Below are 22,666 nucleotides of genomic sequence, written 5' to 3'. Positions count from 1 at the left end.
AAAAAAATATGTACAAAGGAAAGCCAGTGATTGTACTGGTTTTATTACTTTTGCGAAACCATTAAAAAAAAGACCACAAAAATAGGTTGAGCACCAAAGAATTGATTCTTTTGAATTGTGGTGCTGGAGAAGACTCTTGAGAGTCCCTGGACTGCAAGGACATAAAACTAATAAATCCTAAAGGAAATCAATCCTGAATATTCATTGGAAGGACTGATGCTAAAGCTGAAGCTCCAGTACTTTGGCCACCTGATACAAAAAGCCAACACACTGGAAAAGACCTTGATGCTGGGAAAGATTGAGGGCAGGAGGAGAAGGGGACGACAGAGGATGAGATGGTTAGGCAGCATCACTGACTCAATACTCATGAACTTGAGCAAATCCTGGCAGATAGAGGGTGAAAAGAAAGTCTGGCATGCTACAGTCCATTGGGTCAGAAAGAGTTGGACACAACTTAGTAACTGAAAAATGACAAGCCATTTTTTCTTCCTAATACTCAATGCAAAGAAAGTAATATGAAGAAAAATATGCCCTCATTATTCACAATAAAAAGAGTCTGCTTCATTCTGCAGGCATGGCATATTGTTCAATACAGTACATATTGAGCACTTCATTGCTCAAGTGAATCAAAGTAGCATTTTGATTCTGAGCCACTAAATAGGATCTCATGCATATTTGGTGACTGGACTAACTGCATAGGAGCTGTGATAGACTGAACCTTCTGTGATCTCACTAAATAAGAAAAAGCCCTACACAAGAAAAGATAACAATCAATCTGTTCATAAATTCTATCTATAGGCTCTTTCACCAGTGTAAGGTGGAAAAGGGGCCCTTTCTTGTTGTGGCCTAAAGACTGATGGATTGATAGTGTGTCTGAAATGATGATGGTAAGAAACTGCCAGATTAAGAAATCCACAATTTGTCTCAATTCTTCAAATAATGGAGCAATTTCCTTTTCTAGGCTGACAGTACTGTATTAGCATTACTGCTGGCTATGAAACTCACCACCTAAGGTAAAGGATTGAATTCAACCACCTGGTATGTGTTATAGTAACAGATGATACACCTTTCTTTTTTGAAAGTCTGAGTTTTCCCCCTTGGTCTTTTGTAAGGGCAAAAGTAGACAAGAAACCACGTCTCAAAGCATGCTCTGGAGCGTTATCACTGGTCACTTTAATGATAAGCACTCCATCTCTGACACAACAGTAGCATGGAGCCTTTCAGCACTTGGTAATTATACAGGAAACGTTTCAGGTCATCACAATAATGAACCCCTTTCTCCAACAGGATTAATCTCCATGCCTGGGTTTCTTGGCTGCCTGGTTCTCTGAGCTGTCTCTTCAGGGACAGCTTCTGGGATAGGTTCCTCTAAATGCTGCCGTCACATGATTTGCCTGTTTTTTTTCTTTTTAATAACAGGCTTTATGTTTAAAGCAGACCAATTCTGGATGTCATAATTGTATGCAGCCAAGGTAGAGAACACCAAAAGAATTGCAGAGAATAATTGTGCTCACTAGAAATTTGACTCTTGAGAAAAGCTGCCTAAAACTCTTTCTATGCTGTGCTCGGTTTATACCATGAAAGCACATTTCTGATGTATTCTAGATAGTTGTAATGGGTTGTTTACTGCAGCTACAAAATTGTGTTCCCTTTCGTTTAATCAAAGAAGTTACTTTTAAGTAGTTCACACTTTGTTATGAAATCTATAAAAATGAAGCATGGTGGTAATAACTTTTAACCCCATGAGTTCCATGAGAGACATAGGCAAGATTCTGTGCTACTCATTGTGGGGAATACAAAGATGAATAAGGACAAAGCAAAATGACCTGATTTTGTTTTGGAGGAGGCAAATGTGGCACTGTAGAAAGATTATGGAATTTTGCATCAAATAGGCCTAGATTTCAACCCCACTTCTGCCACCTAATACATATGTGATTTTGGGCAGATTATTTGTCTCATTGAGCCCCAATTTTCTCTTCCACAAAATTCAGATGAATAAATGAATAGTTGCATAGAGTTTCAAAGATGGAGTGAAGAACCTCAAAAGAACTGTTTAATGAAACTTTGACAGAACAATATATGAGTTAGAAAATGTTATCAATACATACCATAAGAAAAGTATTTCCTCACAGCAGGAAGATGTACTATTTGAATAAAAAAATTAAAGCTTGATCTTGTCTTCTGTTTTTAAAGAAGTTATGAAAGTCTGAGGGAATGCATAAACTTCATCAGTAACATATGTGTTTTTCGTGTCTATTCCTATGTATATTCTCAGCAATATATAGTAACCTTAGGCTGTAAACTACTATAATACATTTCTGACTTGGTGTAATTTACTTTTATTTACCGAACTATACAGTTTCCTGGGTTTATAACTTAGGTAGGCCACAAAGTAGGCAGCTCAGTAAACTTACGTAGTTTTCAATTAGGTGCAGCACCCTGGGTGCTTTTGTTCTACCGAGTGTCAGGCACTGAAACAGCCTGTAAATCTTCTGAAACATCTTAGCCCACCCTTAAAGCACCAATCTGTGAGTTTTAGTCACCGTGCCAGGAACTTCATTCGTTTTAAATTCTCACAATCCTTTTTTTTTCCTTCCTATAGTTTCTACTTTTTGAATTGTAGCTAAATCCCAGTGGATTGTTTATACCGTGGGCGTCCCATGAAGCCTAAGGTTATAGTAATATTATGACAAGAGTTTTTCTCACAATCCTTTTATCATTTAAAAAATTGAGATATTTATACATAAAGTGCGTTGGGTGCACTACATCTTAATTGTACGACTCGGAGAATTTTTACCGAGGCATACACCACCTCAGTAGCTACCACCTGGAACAAGAGGCAAACGCTCCCAGCCACCCTGAAGGTGCCCTGGGCCCCTTCCATTTCCCCTCCTACCTCCGTGAGGTAAACATTACTCTACTTTTTCTCACCATGGATAAGTTTTATATGAAATTATTCTGGAAGAAGTGTTAAGTAAATATCTGGCCCAGAGTCCCGTGGGGCTGGACTAGACGTACGCTAGGTTCCCTCTCTCTAGAGCACCTCGCGGAGGCTCCAGGGGACCACAGAGCGGCGGCTCGGCTCTCACCGACCCGAACCAGCCCCGCCAAGACGAGCACCGGGCCTCACGTAGACAGTGCGGGAGCACGCCACAATGGCTACCCGCCGTCCCTCGGACCCGCTTCGCCGCATCTTCCCCGCCTTTCCAACCGGCGCCGCTCCCAGGCGACGGGCAGCCCGGGCGTGGCCGTGGGCGAGACCCGCTGGAACGCTAGCGGCCAGCGGGGGCGCTCCTGAGCTGGGGATGTGGGGGGCGCGCCCATTGGCTGAACTTGCCCCGCGGGCAGGCCGGCTGCAGAGCCCACCTCCCGGCCCCCTCTCCGCCCTCCCATTGGCCCTTCGCGTTCCACACGCGCCCACTCCCTTCCCCCTCCCGCCCGGATGGAAACGGGGTTGAGGGGGTGGGAGGCCAGAACCCGGAGGAGGGTGAGCGGTCCTCTGGTAAGGGGCGCGGGAGAGCCAATCAGGACAAGACTTGGAGAAAAGGCGCCGCGCCAGCCAGTCACATTCCGAGGTCCGGGTCGGGACCGGCTGACGCGAGTACTGGCCACAGCCAATGGGCTTGCCACTACCCGTCCGCTCTTCAGCAGCCGGTCGGGGGCGGTGGAAGAGCGGGTGAGGAGAGCGCTACGGCGACGGCGGCCTCACTGGACGGCCGGGAGGATAGCGAGGCCAGAGCCTTTGCGACTAGGTGAGAGGCGAGAACCCCGGGCAGGAGAGGCGGGCTGCGGGCCCCTCCTCTCCTGGCCCGGGCCGCGGCTCTGGGAGCTGTGGAGACAGGCCCGGTTGAGGCGGGGGCAGTACCCGCCGCCCCGCCCCAACCCCCACCCCCTGCTGCCCGGAGCCGGGGGTGCAAGCTTCTGCCGGAGGGTCTCCGCGCGGCTTGGCGGGGCCACCGCCCTCTGGAGGGCCAGGACCCAGAGCGGAGCCGTAGGGAGGGGCCTGGTTTGCAGACGGGGAGCCTGGGGGCGCCGCCTGGGGCGGGGAAGCTGCGTAGAGGTGGCGAAGGTGGGGCAGGATAGTTAACGCAGGAGCAGGTTTGTGCGCTCGAGGGTGGCAGTGAAAGGAGGCCTGTGATGGAAGGATTCTGGATCTGGGGACCAAGAAAGTGATGGGAATAGGGTGATGCTCAGAAAAGGGAGCCCTCGGAGAAGGTGTGGAGCCAGGGCGCGTGTTTGGCCTCTCGGAAATCGGCATTGACAGAGAGTGGGAGGAAATCAACTGGGAGTGACGGGAAGAGAGGCTTGGGACACGTGGGTCCAGAGTACGAGGCACTTCCTAAAGCCGGAAGGTGACTGAGAGGCGAAGGTTTTAGGTGAGGTGTGGGTACACGCTGTTTGACTAGAAGGCGTCAGGAGGCCAGTTAGGAGAAAGTATACAGGGAGCAAAGGAGATAGGTTTATGTGTGGTAGCTGAAGGGTGTAGGTTTATGTGTGGTAGCTGAAGGGTGTAGGTTTATGTGTGGTAGCTGAAGGGTGTGGATCTTTTATGAGTAAGTCAGCAAACGGACCAAACTGTCCGTTTGGTCAGGTAGGAGTCAAAAAGCCAGGGCAATAGGTTCATTCACTACTCACTTCAGTTCAGTTCAGTCTTTCGTCTTTCACAGTTATTGACGTGTCCGACTCTTTGCGACCCCAAGAACTGCAGCACGCCAGGCTTTCCTGTCCGTCACCAACTCCCGGAGCTTACTCAGACTCATGTCCATTGAGTCGGTAATGCCATCCAACCATCTCATCCTCTGACATCCCCTTCTCCTCCCGCCTTCAATTTTTCCCAGCATCAAGGTCTTTTCCAATGAGTCAGTTCTTCACATCAGGTGGCCAGAGTATTGGAGTTTCAGCTTCAGCATCAGTCCTTTTAGGATTGACTGGTTGGATCTCCTAGCAGTCCAAGGGACTCTCAAGAGTCTTCTCCAACACCACAGTTCAAAAGCATGAATTCTTTGGCGCTCAGCTTTCTTTATAGTCCAACTCTCACATCCATACATGACTACTGGAAAAACCATAGCTTTGACTAGATGAAGCTTTGTTGGCAAAGTAATGTCTCTGCTTTTTAATATGCTGTCTAGGTTGGTCATAGCTTTTCTTCCAAGGGGCAAGTGTCTTTTAATTACATGGCCACAGTCACCATCTGCAGTGATTTTGGAGCCCAAGAAAATGAAGTCTCTCACTGTTTCCATTGTTTTCCCATCTATTTGTCATCCATGGCCAAATGCTCAGACCTGTTAACTCTCACTTCTGAGGGTGATTGCCCTCCTCTCCAACCCCTGTGACAGTTCATCTCATTGTTTTGCCTCAGCAGGAGCTCATCCTCCCAGAAGCAATTGCACAATTATTGTTTCCTTTTGATTGGATGACAGTGAGGTATCATTTAGTCCAACGTGTAGATTTAAAGATAACATGAGAGGATACTTAAGAAATTCTGCCCTGCAGGGGAGTTTCTCAACTGTCTGTGTAATGTAAAAGCAATATAAGGTCTCTTATAGTAACACAATAAGAATGAACACAGGTAGTCCTGTTGCTGTATAAGAGTTTTTTTTGATACAGAATTTGATTGTGTATCATGCATGTTGGGAAATTGTTCAGCCTTGGGAGAGTTTTGTAGTTAGATAGGTTCAAAGTTCCTTTCAGTTAGAGGAAAGATTAACTTGGTATCATTGTTACTTTCTTACTGTTTAAAGCTTTCGAATTTTTATTTGGGGGTGTGGGAAGAGAAAAGTTAGAAAATGAAATGGTCCATTAATGCATTTCAATTGAATTTAAGCAGGAGAAGGTGATTCCCACTAAGGTGTAATTTCTGCTTGAGGGTAGGGCAAAAGGATTATGAAGAATTAAATACTTCTTTACCAACATAGGGCTTCCCTTCCCTTCAGCTGGTAAAGAATTGGCCTGCAATGTGGGAGACCTGGGTTCAATCCCTGGGTTGGGAAGATCCCCTGGAGAGGGGAAAGACCTACCCACTCCAGTATTCTGGCCTGGAGAATTCCATGAACTGTATGTATATAATTCATGGGGTTACAAAGAGTCAGAACCAACTCAGCGACTTTCACTCACTCACTTACCAACATAAAATAATATAATATTAAGGACAAAAACCAAAGAGGGCATTTGTTGTATGTTTCTTTATTAACCACATACCAAAGCATTGTAGGTAATGGACCATTCTTTTGGAATGGTCCATTTGGATGTAGGAATACTTTTGTGGAAGTAATTTCTTGGTAATGTTATTTACTGATCACAATTTACTCTTAGTATAACAGAATACCTAAGTGCTGAGGTGCTGAGGCGACTGGGAGCAGAGGAGTAATCTCAGTGGTGTGGAGTTAATCAGGGAAAGTTTCCTGAAAGAGGTGAGTGTTGAGCCATCTTTTGAACTAGGAGTTGGGGTGTGGGTTATTGCAAGACAGGATGATAGTCCAGTAGTATGGACATGTTATAAGCAACTGTGGGCAAGAGTGACAAATTAAAAATGGTTTTAAGGAGTTAGATTTGATTGAAGATTTAAGGGTGTGGAAATCAACTAAGTCTTGTTATAGCCTAATTGATAAATGATGGTTTTGTATGGTGGCTACATAGAGAGAGAACTTCAAATACTTAATGATGGCTTGGAGATGGTAATAAAGAAATGAGTACAAGAATTTTTTTTGATAGTAAGAAGGATATGGTGAAAATAAGTTGGATTGTTCACAGTTAGATTTAGTGTTCAAGCATATATAGTAATAAATATTTTTGATTCTTGTGCTAGATTATGTTAATATTAATAGCAAAATTTATTGGGTACTACTGTGTGCCAGAAACTATTTTGAACTTTCCAAGCCTCATCTTCCTTTGATTATCTCTACTTTATAGATGAGAGAATTAAGGTTCAGAGAGATTTAATTTAACCAGGGTCATACAGCTAGTAAGTGGCAGGTCAGGGTTGGCAAAGGCAATAAGTGAATGTGAATTGGACACCTGCTTTGTGCCAGGCATTGTGTTAAGTGCTGGTGATTCAAAGTTGGCAAGCAAATTCAAGGTCAGGCCTGAGCCATTTTTAGAGATTGTCAGGAGTTAACAGAAGAGAGCTAGTGAAGAAATAGGAGAAGATTAGTTGGAGAGACTTTTGCTGACACTGAGAAATATACCGTTTAGGGAAACTTAGGATAGAGTTCTACTAAAGAGGAAGTTACCAGTAGCAAAATAGGTAGCTGAGAGACTCAGAAGAACAAAGATTGAGAAGAAACCATTGAGTTAAGTAAGGAAAAAACTAGTGTGAATTTAATCTCAAGAAAGCCAAAATAAAGACATTAAAATACATGGTAGTTAATTGTGTTTAGTGGCAAGTGCTCTATACAAATTTAAAGTTTGGTATGATCACAATTATGGTCAAATTCATAGGAAAGATGTTGGTATGTCCCTTTGTAATATTTTAATTATTGGCTGGTAAGGTGATGGATAGTTTAAAAATGCTGGTGCTCTTTGTATTTTTCCAAGTTTATAAAAACAAGCATTGTTATTTTTATAATTAGTGGGGGGAAACTGTTCAACTAATATGAACTAATAGTGAGGGAATATGTGGGTGGCCTAGTCTATGTTTGGGATAGGAAGGAAAATAGTATTGTTTCAGTGTCTACTGCATATGTGCCACTTTGATGGGCACAGTTCCATCTTGAAAATGAATTATTATTGGAAACAACCTGAAACTGTACATTTGCCTAATCTGAAGGATCCAGTTACGAAAGCACTCTGAATCATAGATGTATGGTCTTGGCTTTTCTGAATATTGTCTAATGAATGAACTTAAGGTTAAAAAAACCAGACCTTACAAATCACACAGTGAGTCATTTTATCTATCTTTTTGGCCTTCCCTAAACCTACATGTAGCCCTTCCTTGCTCCCACTTGTGGATTTATAGTTCCTCTCTTCAGTGTGTTTGTAATGGGCTTAGAGTATCAGTTCAGTATAGCTACATGAAAGTGCTGAGTTTACATATAACAAATTTAACCTAAACACTTAGAATTTGTCATGTTTTCTGTTCCCAATTTGAAGAAGAAATGAGATACATTTCAAGAAAATTATCTTTTCTTATCAAATAATCATTCCAAAGCAAATTAGAAATATTTGTCCTAGTATAGATGTATTCCAACCTTGTAAGTCAAGAATGGGATGTAGTTTTTAGTTTAATTTCATTTGGCGCATAGGAATTGTAGGAGGAAACTGTTTAATCTAGCCACTGTACTATGCTCCTTAAATAAATTATTAATATTACATTTGATTCTCATGCAGTTCTCTAAGGTGGATATTCATTTTATGAAGAGAATGAGATTCGGAGAATTTGTAACTTTCCAAATGCCAGAGAGCCAAGTGGCAGGGCTCAGATTCAAATTTTGCTCTTCCTGGTCCCACAGCTCATGCATCTGAGATGTATGGCTAGAAGGACTTGTTTATTAGTACATATGACTGAAAAGAATACCACATAGCTTTAGGTATTTAGTAACTTTTCCTTCCCTTTGAAGATGGGACTCTTGCTCTGTGTGTTTGTGCCTTGTGACATAGGGTTTTAAATAACAGTGATTTTTGTGTCTTAGAGGGTACATTATATTTTATTGCTTTAGAGGTATATGGTTTCACATTTTAGTATATTTTGAAATGAAGTTTTTACAGTGTCTATATTTCTTTAAAAATGTTTGTGAAATGGATACTATGTCTTAAAGTCAGATGTGTCTCAGAATTAAGGAAGTGTGGTATGTGCATATAGTCTTCGTGTATAACTGTTTCAGCAGTTTCTTTGCATTTTCTTCCGTCTTCCACCTTTACTTAGTCTATTACTTTTTTTTTAGTATGGTATAATACAGAATTGAAGTGTATACTAATAATAAAATAGTCATTCTCTTCAGGTAGTGAATATTATAGTGTAGAAGAAAAAATTTTGATACAGAAAATTTACATTGCACTGTGAATCAGCAGATCTGAATTTTAATGTTGGTTTTGTTAGCAACTTGATGTGTAACTTGAGGCAAGTCACTTCCTCTCTCTGACCTTGAGGTTCCTCATCTGTAGAGCGGAATGAGGAGGGGAACTTATAGACCTGTCTAACTTGAAGAAACTGTATGCCTTTTTTCTTATTAAAAAATGTGAAAGCCTTAAAGCCATTTCTTAAACAACTGTATTTGTTGCTTTTTACTTTTTTTTCTCTCTTCATCTACTGTCTTCTTCCCTGCCCATTTTTCCCTGGATCCTTGAGGATATTTTCAGATTCTTGTTTCATTAGAGAGTATGAATTACTTTTTATATCTTCTTCAAGACAGACTATCTGAGAAAGTGGGTAAACAGTAAGTAGTTAATGAGTGAATGAATATGTTTTATCTGGGTTAATAAAAGAATCGTTTAAATAAAATATCATCAAAGAGTTGTTGAGGTTTCATTGAGAAGTAATACTGCTCCCTTTCACATGAAGAATGAAATAAATATGTTTATAAAAGTAAGTATTTGCTCTCTACTGGGCAGTTGTACAAAGAAGAAAGTTCCTGAATCTGTTTTTAAAAAGCTCTCTGTTCTAACAGGCAAGACAGACTTCTTTAAACTTTATATTATGGAAAATTGCAAGCAGAGTTTAAAGAAGTCTGCCTTGCATGATAGAACAGAGAGCTTCTTTTTTTTTTAATTATTTAATTGGAGGCTAATTACTTTACAATATTGTGGTGGTTTTTGCCATGCACTGACATGAATCAGCCACAGGTGTACAGGTTTCCCCCCATCCTGAACCCCCTCCTACCTCTTTCCCCACTCTATCCCTCTGGGTTGTCCCAGAGCACTGGCTTTGAGTGCCCTGTTTCATGCATCAAACTTGCGCTGCTCATCTGTTTTACATATGGTAATATACATGTTTTAGTGCCATTTTCTCATATCGTCCCATCCTTGCCTTCTCCCACATAGTCCCAAAGTCTGTTCTTTACATCTGTGTCTCTTTTGCTGTCTTGCATATAATGTCATCATTACTGTCGTTCTAAATTCCATATATGTGTGTTAATACACTGCATTGGTGTTTCTCTTTCTGACTTACTTCACTTGTGTAATAGGCTTCAGTTTCATTCACCTCATTAGAACTGACTCAGATGCATTCTTTTTTTTTTTTTTTATAGCTGAGTAATATTCCATTGTGTATACATACCACAACTTCCTTATTCATTTGTCTGCCAATGGACAGATAGGTTGCTTCCATGTTCTAGCTATTGTAATTAGTGCTACAGTGAACACTGGGGTACATGTGTCTCTTTCAGTTCTGGTTTCCTCCGTGTGTATGCCCTGCAGTGGGATTGCTGAGTCGTATGGCAGTTCTGTTTCTAGTTTCTTAAGGAATCTCCACACTCTTCTCCATAGTGGCTGTACTAGTTTGCATTCCCACCAACAGTGTAAGAGGGTTCCCTTTTCTCCACACCCTCTCCAGCATTTATTGTTTGTAGACTTTTTGATGGCAGCCATTCTGACCAGCGTGAGATGGTACCTCATTGAGGTTTTGATTTGCATTTCTCTGATAATGAGTGATGTTGAGCATCTTTTCATGTGTTTGTTAACCATCTGTATGTCTTCTTTGGAGAAATGTCTGTTTATTTCTTTGGCCCATGTTTTGATTGGGTCATTTATTTTTCTGTTATTGAGCTGCATGAGCTACTTGTATATTTTGGAGATGAATTCAGTTGTTTCGTTTGCTACTATTTTCTCCCATTCTGAAGGCTGCCTTTTCACCTTGCTTATAGTTTCCTTCGTTGTGCAAAAGCTTTGAAGTTTAATTAGGTCCCATTTGTTTATTTTTGTTTTTTATTTCCATTACTGTGGGAGGTGGGTCATAGAGGATCTTGCTGTGATTTATGTCAGAGAGTGTTCTGCCTATGTTTTCCTCTAAGAGTTTCATAGTTTCTGGTCTCACATTTAAATCTTTAATCCATTCTGAGTTGGTAAATCATCTGTCTGCAATGCAGGAGACCCGGGTTTGATTCCTGTGTCAGGAAGATCCCCTGGAGAACGAAATGGCAACCCACTCCAGTAATCTTGCCTGGAGAATCCCATGGACAGAAGAGCCTGGTGGGCACAGTCCATGGGATTGCAAGAGTCGGACATGACTTAGCGACTAAACCACCACCACCACAATGTTGTTAGAAAGTTTTGTTCTTTTACAGGTGGTTGATCAGTTTTCCCAGCACCACTTTAAGTTAAAGAGATTTTCTTTTCTCTGTTGTATTTTTTTGCCTCCTTTGTCAAAGATAAGGTGTCCATAGGTACATGAATTTATCTCTGGGCTTTTTGCTTTTTTCCATTGATCTGTCTTTGTGCCTGTACCATACTGTCTTGATGACTGTAGCTTTGTAGTATAGTCTGAAGTCAGGCAGGTTGATTCCTCCAGTTCCATTCTTCTTTCTCAAGCTTGCTTTGGCCATTCGAGGTTTTTTGTGCTTCCATACAAATTCTGAAATTATTTGTTCTAGTAGAACAGAGAGCTTCTTAAAGACAGATTCAAGAGGTTTCTTCTTTGTATACATTTTATACATGCATATTACCAGCTTTAACAATTTTCAGCTTGTGGTCAATCCTTTTTATCTGTATCCTCACTCACTCCCCTTGCCCCCCTCGCCTTTTAAATTTTGAAGCAAGTCCTAGACATTTTTACCAGTTGTTAACCGTACAGCTTGATAAGTGAAACAGTAGACATGCTAATCTAACTGAAGTGGAAATTTCTTTGTGTAAATATATTTGAGACTTGTATGTTACAGTGTTTTGAGCAAGAGAAATTAGATATAATTTACTATGTGACAGGGATAAGTAGTTGGAGAGACTTGACTATATATATATATATAGTCATATATATATAGACATATATAAAACAGAATATAGTAACATCAGGTCATGTGCCTGGACTAGAGAGTCTAAATGGGAAATGACATTGGTGAGGTGTGTGATATGTGTGTATGTAAATGTTAACCATTTGACAGTTTTAAGATTACTTTGAAATATCTCCTGTAGGTCATTCTTGTCTTTTATGGAATTTTTGCCAAAAAATGTTGGCATGGCAGTCATTTGAGAACTCCTTCTTGAATGTAAGGAATTCATACCACTGTATCTTACTATTTTGGAGTATTGACCTAAAAACTTTGAACTATTAGCTGCAAATTAACGTTTTAAAATATCTCCCATAATGCAGAGTTTTAGTCAAAGGTCATAAACCCCTTTGAGCATCTCCTCATAGCTTTGTGCTATCTCTTCTCCTCAGAAAAAATACACACATGCACAGTTTTCATATAGTTTCAGGGAGCTGATAAGCCTTTTAAAACACATTCAGATATCTTTGCATGTTTGTATGATAGAGATTCTGGTTTGTTAATTCATTCTTTAATGTTTAGGCAGAAAGCATATTGGTAAAATTCAACTTAAATTTATTTCTATGTGCTCCTGACCTTTTACAAACAAGTGTTTTTCATTATTGAGTGAAATTATAAATTTCATTATGCAAATGCTTAATTTTTTAAAAGACCCATTCTTAATTGGATTCTTGGGGAAGAACAAGCTGTAGCCAATTTAATGAATATATAGGAATGATTTTACCAAAGATTTTGGAATAAGTGTGTGGAACTTTATATAGTGGCTGCTGTCCATCCTGAATTAACATGAGATAGAATATGACTTAAGAATGAATAAATACATAAATACTGCTTTTTCAGAGGTAAAGGAAAGAACTTTGACTTTTGTTGCCCTTAAATAGTTCAGGTCTGTGGAGGAAATGATCTGTTAAAGTATTTTGAGGTTCACATTTGTGTTAAAAAAAAACTCTTAGATATGATACACGGGCTTAGAAACATGTATTGGTCTGACAAGGGATTAATTTTCAGTAGAGCCCTGAGATCATAAGTGTTTATTGTGCATCTAGTGTGAAGGATGGTTCTAAATACATTTCTGAGAAGTATAGGGTTTTAAAAACTTGTGAATTGTAGCTAATAGTATTGGGTTGGCCAAAAAGTTCATTCCAGTTTTTCTGTACCACCTTACGGGAAAATCTGAGTGAACTTTTTGGCTAACTCAGTATAATCATAATTATGGGTATTAGCGTGAGCAGAATCCTTAGGAGATAGGAACAGATCAGTTAGCTGCTAAATGGGACATTTGACTCTGCAGAGCAGAACATAGATTGTTTGAAGATCAGTGAATATTGGTTGTATGGCTTTAAAGTGATAACCCTTGTGACCCATTTGAGTTAATAATTTTCTGAGTATGTAATGTATTAACTGGGAAATAGCATCTTCTAATACATGGTAATATCTAGACTTTGAGAAGTAGAAGAGGATTTATCCATCAGTGGTTTAACCTTCTCTTCAGTCAATTCTGTGGATGATCAGAGCAGTTAATTGACTTGCCCAAGGTCAGGTGCAGTGTTGCTCTTATTATCTTGACTCTCTTCATTATGGATCTCAGTTTCTGGAGAAGGAAATATCTTAATACTGGAGTTTTTAGCATTGTGACTTTGATTCTCAATTGATAAATTGACCAAGAATTCTCTGAATTTTTAAACTCTAATATTTTTACTTTGCTGTATATGTTCTAATCCCATCTTTAGCACAATAACCTGTGGTCACAAGGCTTAGTAAGGTAGGGTTCTTAGAAGCATTAAGTCACTTTCAGAGCTAGAAAAAGATAAAAGAGTCCACAAAATCATCAAACACTTCCCTCCTTTTTTCTGTATCTTTCTGTGCTTGATAGCATTTTGTTGCAAGCTGTACATATGAACCTGGCAAAGTTCTTTTTTTGTTGTTGCAAAATTGGAAGATAGTTGCTTTCCAGTGTTGTGTTGGTTTCTGCCATACAGCAACGTTAATCAGCCATAATGATACATTTATCCCCTCCCTCTTGAACCCCAACCCCCACCAGCCCACAACTTCCCTCACCCCACTCCCCAGTCATCAGAGAGCAGAACCTGGAAAGTTTTAAAGATAGACCAGGAAAAGATTTTTGAGAAGAGACTTTGTTGTGGGATTAAGTTGTTTTAAGACCTTCCCGGAAGCTTCCTACCCAAAACTTGAGACTGGAGGCACCATTGACATTCAAGATGAGAGAAGTTATTGTTACTTCCACAAAGGGCCCTAATTCTAAGTCCTTATGCCATATTTGGTTGGTGTGGACATGGTGACCAGGGAGAAGACCTGCCCGTACATTAGTGGCCCCATAGCTAAGGTGAGGCCTTTTAGAACAGTGACTGCCCAGCTCTTTTAATCCCAGCCCTTTAGCTGGGTCATTCTGTAGCTCAGTAATTCCTTCTTTTTAGTGGAGTAATAGCAACTAAATTGTCAAGGTATAAGCATTTTGGGGGAGAGGAACTGTCTTCAGCAGTTAAGAATATGGATGGTTCCTAATTGAATGACAAAAAATGTGTTTATCTTAAAGTTTAGGCTAGCTAGAAAACGGTAGGTCTCAAATTCTGGTGATGGAATTGTGTAACACATTTCACAGGTTTATTAAAACAACTAAAATAATGAAGTTCAACTAATGGTAATTTTTTATTAGGAATAAGAATAATTATAATTAAAAACCATGACCAGCTAAAGACAACACAATTTTACTAATGATGTTTGATTGTTCCTCTTGAAAATTACAGAATTCCATGTTTTGAGTGTGCGTATTTGGTGCTTTGCTGCATCGTGAGTTGCAGCACCCAGAATTAGTAATTGTATAGAAACTGAAGTCTTTGGTACATTCTAATAGCATACTCACTTTTGCAACTCTTAATAACTGGCTTTATGGTTTATTCAGAGTAGTCTTGAGGCTCAATGGAATGCTTTCTAAATCATTTGTAGTTCGTGGGAGGTTTGGCTCATGTTTGTACAGTCATTACCTCAGAAGGCTGGTGTGGTAATCGATGAGCTTCTCAGACACTGCTTTTTTAGCCGCATTTGGAAATTTGTGAAAGGCCAGGCTTTCAAAGAGGTCTACTTTCTTTACCTAAGGACTTTTTGTAGGTCTTTGATATGCTAATGTGTTTTGTAACTCTCCTGGTTGGGGCTAAAGTGTACAATTTCCCAGTCCCATTTACCACGATTTGGAAAATGCTGCCTTGACTGAATAGAGCCAGTTTTTAAGTCTTGGGAACAGATTGAGAAGACTTCTTAAGAAAGTGACACAAAAACAAGAATACAGCATATAGCAGGAGCTTCAAAGCACTTTTATATCGTTAAGGACATTTGCTATTGTAATCAGACTGAATATAAACTCTTTTAAACAAAGTCTGACTACTTCTATAACCAGTGAAATATCTGATTCTGTCAACTTGTTCTTAAAATTACAAATCTTCATGAATAGGCTTTGATAGCTTTAAATTAGACCACATAGGGTACATGATTGATAATCTGCCTGAGTCAGTTTTTTGGATAAACGTGTGTGTAGTCTCCATGGAATGATCAGGGTATACCTGGAACATTTTCCTGTTAATTTTACTGAATAATTTGAAGTATATATATATATTTTTTTTATTTCACATAAACATTCTTAGTTTATTAATCATCTCTTGAAAAATTTGCACAGTCACTGCAGAATCTTTATTCCTTCTGTTGTCCAATCTCCAGCTCACTTTTTGCCAGCACCAACATTGGCCTTTGCAGTCCTCTTGACTTCCTTCATTCTGTTCTTTGTTCCTTTTGCTGTTTTCTTGAGGTCTTTTCCTATACAGGCCATATCTTGCATGTCAGTGTTTGGGTTCATTTTTCTTTCTATAATTTAAGGAATAGTAAAACCTGCCAAAGCCAGTTGTCTTGCCACTACCAAAATGGATGCTGAATCCAAATTCAAAGATGACATCTGGTGTGGTCTAGTACATTTTGGCTAGTTTTACCTAAATTTCTATCTTAGCTATTTTTGCCTTCCCAGGGTGAAGGATGTTGATGATGTCACGTGAGTGTATGTTCCTCAGTTCTTTGTCTCGTCACAACAAAAATTTGGAGTGATGGACATTAAAGCCCCTTGGTGGGTCACAGCTCTTGGAGAACAGACCGTGTTATAGCTCTTAAATAAATCAGTGTTACAGCTCAGTGTTACAGCTCTATTTATTTAGATAATAGCAGGAAAATCCATCTTTGAGGTGTGAGGGCATGTCGATCCAAAGACTCAAAGAGAAGATCGCCCCATCGCATGGAGGGGTGGAGAGAGAGAGAGAGAGTCACGGGGGGGGGGGGGGGGGGGAGAGAGTCATGGGAGAGAGAGAGAGAGAGAAGAGGGCTTTAGCTCCTCTTTTTATATGGTTTTTGCTCCCCCTGGGCCTGTCCTATGCAAATTGGGCTTAGGCAGGAGCGTTGTTTGTTTTACCTGAGGTTCTCACTCCGGTCCTCGGACCTTCCTTTGTTCTATTTTCACGGGCTTTCCCTTCCAGGTCTTTTAGCCACCGCCATCTTGGACTCCTTTTCCCTATTCTAACTACCTAACAGTCCCCCCTCAAGAGATGGGAGGCCCAATTCTTTGGGAATAGGGGCATCGAGGTCTCTCTGGCTACTTCCTGCTGAACTGGGACGGCGAGGGGCATTGGGCCTTCCCCTCTTGCTAGTCTCAGGCCTCAGAGTCCTTATAGCGGTGTCCATCTAAGGGTGACTGATGTTTTCCGTGGTTGGCTGTAGTTCTGTATCTTTGTTGAACTGGTGCTGCATGTCATAGCTTGACCTGGGCAGAGACAAGACAGGTTAGACAATTGACAGTACATGGAACAGGCATTAGCAGCATCAGTACGGCATAACAAGGACTAGTAGGGGCATTAGCCAATTTTAAATTTACATCACCAGGATGGCTCAAGTCCCTCCTTGTTCAGGGGTCAGAAGATCTATCTCCTGTCTGTTTTGGAGTACAATCTCTGCCAAGCTGTGTTGGCTCTTTAGAGCTGTCTTGAGAAATCTTATCCCCAGAGACCAGATTTTGGGGTTGTTTATTAGAAGGGCACTCATTTGTAGTTCTGAATAGGTATCTGAGATCTCCCAGGGGCTCACAGGTGTACTGAGTGTCCTCTGCTGTTTTCTTCCACGGCTTGTCTCGTGAGTAGTGAATCCAGGAGTCATGTCCTGGCACTTTGACCGCTGTGGGAGTAGAAAGTATTACAGGGTAGGGGCCCTTCCATGTGGGCTGGAATTGAGCCTTTGGGGTCCCATCTTTCCAGACTGTAATTAGGACTGGAGTCCCTGGAGCATATAGTGGCGAGTCTTTAGAGTCTTTTGGGTCCTGGTTCATACCCCACAAGCATATATCCTGTTGGAATTGCCCAAAGGCCATGGTATGAGACTGGAGGGTCTGTACCTCTGGATCTAGGAAGAGGTCATTGACATAAACAAAAGGTCTTCTATCATGATTGCAATAGCTGCAAGATTTCAAAGGCAGGGGGGCCAGCCTTGGGCTGTTGGATCAAGTCTCTTGGATAAGTAAGCTACAGGCTGGGGCTCAGATCCCAACCTTTGAGTTAACACTCCCAAGACTATTCCCTCTCTTTCATGGACATAAAGTTGGAATGCTTTTTTTGGATCTGGCAACCTCAAGGCAGATGCCTGAGTTAAGGCCTGTTTTAGTGTAGCCTCTGCCTCCTTTTGAGGAGTTCCCCACATTAGTGGGATTGAATCATCTCGTCCCTTTAAACTTTTATATAAGGGCTAGGCAATTAGACCATAGTTGGGTATCCAGATTCTAGAGTACCCAGTTAACCCCAGGAAAGCTCGCAATTGTTTTCGAGTCTTGGGGGAGGGCAACTGGAGGATTCCTTGTACCCGATCAGAGGACAGCCTCCTGGACCCATGTGTAATCTGAACTCCCAGGTAAGTGACCTTTGTCTCGACCATCTGTGCCTTAGCATGGGAGACTTTATATCCCCTTTCTGCCAAAAAGTTTAGAACCTGAATTGCATGTTGTTGGGCACTTTTTTCATCTGGAGAGCAGATTAGTAGGTCATCTACATATTGTAATATTTTCCCATTAGCTCCCAGGTCCAGATCTAGGAGATCCCGGCTAAGGGCCTGTCCAAACAAGTGGGGGCTATCTCTGAACCCGTGAGGTAGTACTGTCCAAGTCATCTGTTGGTGTTTTTCTCCTGGAGCCTCCCACTCAAAGGCAAAAAGATATTGGGATTCTTTAGCCAGTGGTATGCAAAAAAATGCATCTTGAGATCCAAGACTGTAAACCACGTGGCACTGGGTGGGATTTCTCCCAAGATTACATAGGGATTGGGTACTGTGGGATAGAGGGGGACTACAGCTTCATTTATGATCCGGAGATCTTGAACCATTCGCCAGGTTCCATCCTTTTTCTTTACTGAGAGGATTGGGGTGTTACATGGTGAACTGGTGGGGACCAATAGCCCACAAGCAAGGAATTTATTTTTTAAAAGCTGTAGTCCCTCCTGTGCCTCTCTTTTGAGAGGATATTGTTTCCGGTTAGGAAACCGAGTGGGATCTCGGAGGACAATAATGACAGGTTCAGCTTGGTGGGCTTGTCCAGGAATCCCCTGGTCCCACACCTGGGGGTTAATTTTGTCCTCCCATAGTCTTTGTTCTCTCTTTATTGGAGAAGGTGTAATGGATTCTTTAGTAGTAACCAGAAGCTGTAGGGCCCTAGGGGCTGAAAAGCTTCCCACCACAAGGGTGGTCCCCAGTTTAATGAGTATGTCTCTTCCCATTAAGGGAGTAGGACACTCAGGGACCACCAGAAACTGGTGGGAGAATATCTGTCCATCCCAGCAACAAAGAAGTGCTTGGGTGAATCTTCCAGTAGTTGCTTTTCCTGTAGCACCCAAAATGGTACAGGTTTGGGAGGAGAAGGCTCCGGAGTAGGAGATCAAGACAGAGTAGGTAGCCCCTGTGTCAACCAAGAAATTCTCTGACCTACCTGCCACATCCAGTTGCACCCTTGGCTCCAGCCCCTTGATGGTTATCTGTGACAGGCGGGCCGGCTGAAGCGGGCCGCTTCAGTTGTGAGGGAAGGCTTGGTGCTTGACCTTGAGGGTCTTGGGTCCCCAGGGCAGAGTGCCGCCCAATGTCCCAATTGATGGCATTTGTGGCAAGCTGTTCTAGGAGACTTGTCACGCTTAGGACACTCTTTGGCCCAATGCCCTGCCTGTCTATAGATTAGGCATTTGCCTTGTGCCTTGTCATTCAAGGGCTTGTGGGCGGCCAGCATCTGGGCATGCCTTGTCTCTTTCCTTCTCTCCCTCTCCTGGGCCTTGGCCTCCTTCTCCTGTTCCCTATTATAAAAGGTATTGGTGGCTGTCTGGATCATCTCATCTAGAGAGGCAGCAGAGTCCTGCTGCTGTAGCTGTTGTAACTTAATTCTGATATCTGATGCACATTGGGACAGGAATTTGTCCTTTAAAATCACCTGTCCTTCATTAAGAGTCTAAGTCCAAATTGGTAAACTTTTGGAGGGCCTCTTTTAGCCTTTCTTGAAAGGCAATGGGGTTCTCATTGGACTCCTGAGTTATTGCTGAGACCCGGGCATAGCTGATTACTTTTTGCTGGGCTGCTTTCAGTCCTGCCTTTATACAGATTAGAAAATGATCCCTTTCCCAAATGTGCTCAGGGTCATTATAATTCCAGTTAGGATCGGAGGAGGGGACTGCAGTTTCCCCTACTGGGTATCTATCGCTTGACATGTGAAGCCCTGTTGCATACCTCCCGGCTTCCTTTAAGACCCTAGTATGTTTAGGGTCATCTAGTTATCGGATGCATCTCAAGGGCGTCTGCCGGGAAGTGGATTGGTTATTTCCCATCTGAAAAAGAGTCATGTTAGGGAGGAAAAGGAAAAAAACGAATAGGCTTTTTGAAGCTTATCCTACCCAGTACTGGGGCAACCTGAGAGCAAGGCATCCCTGGGTCAGGATGCAGATCTCCAGGCAGGCTGAGGCGTGACAGCCTCCTAGAGATCGAATCCCCGGGCAGGTTGAGGCGTGACGGCCTCCCGAGAATTGGGCCCCTGGGCAGGTCGAGGCGTGACAACCTCCTGGGACCCTTGGGACTAGAGGAGGGACCCTTGGGACTAGCGGATCCCTGAAAGGCTGAGGCGTGACAACCTTTCAAGGACCAGATCCCTAGGCAGGTCAAGGCGTGATGATGACCTCCTGGGACCCCCGGGCTGGAGTTTGGGCATCCCCAAGGTCTCCAGTGTGACCAGTGCTAGGTAGGACTAAGGGGTTGGATATTATACAGTTCTTCCCTCCCAAGGCCAGCTATTTTCTGGTTATCCCTCTAGTAGATTGTAGAGGCAACATTGTGGGCCCGGATGTGGCTGAGGAAAGGAGCATGAAACAGGAAGGAAGGGGGGCAGAGCACAACCTTTGGAAGAATGACATAGCACCAGAGCATAACGTAAACTGATTAAAGTCAATTGGGTCCAATCGAGCAAACTTTAATCCGCAGTCTGTAAGCCAATGGCTGGGATGATCCTCCCACTCGTTAGCATATGAATTCGCCCCTCTTGCAAAACTTAGTTAGGCCACATTCCATGGCCGGTACCCTGTAGAATGGGCGCTTCTCTCTGAATCATAGCAAATCCACCTCCCACTTATCGCTTTGTCTCTCACTGAATGTTTGCAATAAGACCTCAGAGCCTGAGCCGGGCATCCTGGGTTTTGGTCGGGCTCGCTTCCTGGGAGAAGGAGCTGAAGGAAAAGAGGAAAAAGCAGTGGGAAAAATGTGCCAAGGAATCCCCTTCATAGCTTACTGGAAAATTTGCTAGATATCTGACCGGTGCTCAGTTTTCATTGGCCTGATTTTTGGCACAAAGAGTAAGGACAGAAGAACCCCCACCGGCTAGGGTAACAGCTACTGGGGCTCAGCAGATAGTGCCTTTGGGACATACTTGAAAAGTGACCTCTCCAGAGTCCCTCAATTGCGCCCACTGCCGCCTGCCTGTTCGCGGGGGGTTCAAGGAAACGAGAAACGAGAGATTGTAATTGTTAGGCATGTCCTTCCAGCCATAGGAGCGAGGACCTCCTACCTTAACCGGAGGTCTTCTGGAATCTGAGGCTGAGCCGCGTGGGCTTTCTGCTGAGTTTGTTTTTCGCTGCCCCGGTTTCCAGCACGACGGGCCTTCCCCTGCGCTGGGTTTTCTTCGAGTTCCGCTTCTACCGCAGGAGCTTCGCTGAGTTGGGCTCCTGCTGCGCTTGGCATCTTCCTCGTGGAGGTTGTTTCAGCCAGCTTAAACCCGAGTCACGGCACCATAGATGTCACGCGAGTGTATGTTCCTCAGTTCTTTGTCTCGTCACAACAAAAATTTGGAGTGATGGACATTAAAGCACCTTGGCGGGTCACAGCTCTTGGAGAACAGACCGTGCGTGTTATAGCTCTTAAATAAATCAGTGTTACAGCTCAGTGTTACAGCTCTATCTATTTAGATAATAGCAGGAAAATCCATCTTTGAGGCCTGAGGGCACGTCGATCCAAAGACGCAAAGAGAAGATCGCCCCATCGAAGAATTGTTTTATCCCAGAATGGAATTGAATGCATGTTTTTGTAAGTAGTGGAATTGCTTTTCACCAAACGTGTTAACAAGAGCACAGTTCTTTTTCTGTAGGCTTTATGGTAGAGACGTTACCCTATTGGTACAGACCTTAAGGACAGAAAGGAAAATGGGCGTGGCTAAAAAATTTAAGTTTTCTTGTCAGCTGGTAATTTTAATGCTGTAGAATTAATATTTCCTCTCTGATGAAGTAAAACTTGATATTTAAAGATGTTTTTGTGTTTGATTTTTATGTCACTCAAAGAAATTATGAGTCTGAATTTTCTTAATGTGTAATTTTCCAGGATACTGAGGCATTTTAACTTGCTAAAGTGCCCTGCTTACAGAGCAATGTCAGTATTCAAAATAGTTGTGTAGTGCCCTAAGGACTGATGAACCTACTGAGATTCCTTACTGAGAAGTATCCTAGACATTGAGGAAAAATGGATATAGAGAGTTAAATACTGGCATCAATATCTGTGTAGGCAAACAGAGTGGCCATTATATTTACTTCAATGGGTGCTTACAACAGGGTTAGACACTAGCATCTTTTATTGAAAACCAAGATGCTAGAGCTAGTCTTTTGTTTGTGGAAAAAATGCTTTGTAAGCCTTAATTTTTGAAAGGAAAAAGGAACCCACTATCCTTATCAACTTGTACATTTTGAGTTGGGATTTTGGCCCTTTTTTTGTTGTTTACAGCTCACTTGCAGAGGAGGTTTTCATCTTAAACAAAACACTCAAGACTCTATAGAGTTATTTTTTGAAGTTAATCTTTATATAAATAAAGATTCTAGAGTTATTAAAATATCATAAAAAGACATTCGTGGTTCCCAGTATGCCTCTAGATGAGAGTCTATCAAAAATTTTAAAAGAAAATATATGCTCACTTACAATATGAGGCCTCTTAATAATCTAGCTAGAATGAATTGGATGGTTTTTGGCTGCAAGTATGTCAACTCCAAGTAGAAATCTACTGGTTAGAAGTTCACAGCTAAGTGAATATGGCAAAATGAAAATTTTATTAAGTGAATGAAATTATTTGTTAGGCAAAATCAGTTGACCCTGGAGCAATAGTGGGGGTTGGGGGTGCCAGCCCTCAGGGATGTCAAAAAAATCTATATGTAATTGTACAG

At 42.0% G+C, this 22,666-nt stretch overlaps 1 protein-coding gene across 3 annotated transcripts in view; it reads left to right on the top strand.

Annotated features, from left to right (window-relative positions):
- The first annotated feature begins 3,602 nt into the window (after nt 1-3,602).
- The window catches only part of FAR1 (fatty acyl-CoA reductase 1), a 76,449-nt gene continuing 57,385 nt past the window's right edge, over nt 3,603-22,666 (top strand). For 2 of the 3 annotated variants that reach the window (XM_061147313.1, XM_061147324.1), the window contains exons 1-2: nt 3,603-3,752; nt 6,313-6,410. The gene's annotated coding sequence lies outside the window, so the exon portion shown is untranslated. The remainder of the gene's footprint in view (nt 3,753-6,312; nt 6,411-22,666) is intronic. The other variant, XM_061147303.1, reaches the window with a different exon arrangement.

Source organism: Dama dama, chromosome 1 (genome assembly GCF_033118175.1).
Source record: "Dama dama isolate Ldn47 chromosome 1, ASM3311817v1, whole genome shotgun sequence".
Lineage (NCBI taxonomy): Eukaryota > Metazoa > Chordata > Mammalia > Artiodactyla > Cervidae > Dama > Dama dama.
The sequence above is the reverse complement of the archived record's forward strand: the minus strand, read 5'-3'. Positions and strand labels throughout refer to the sequence as shown.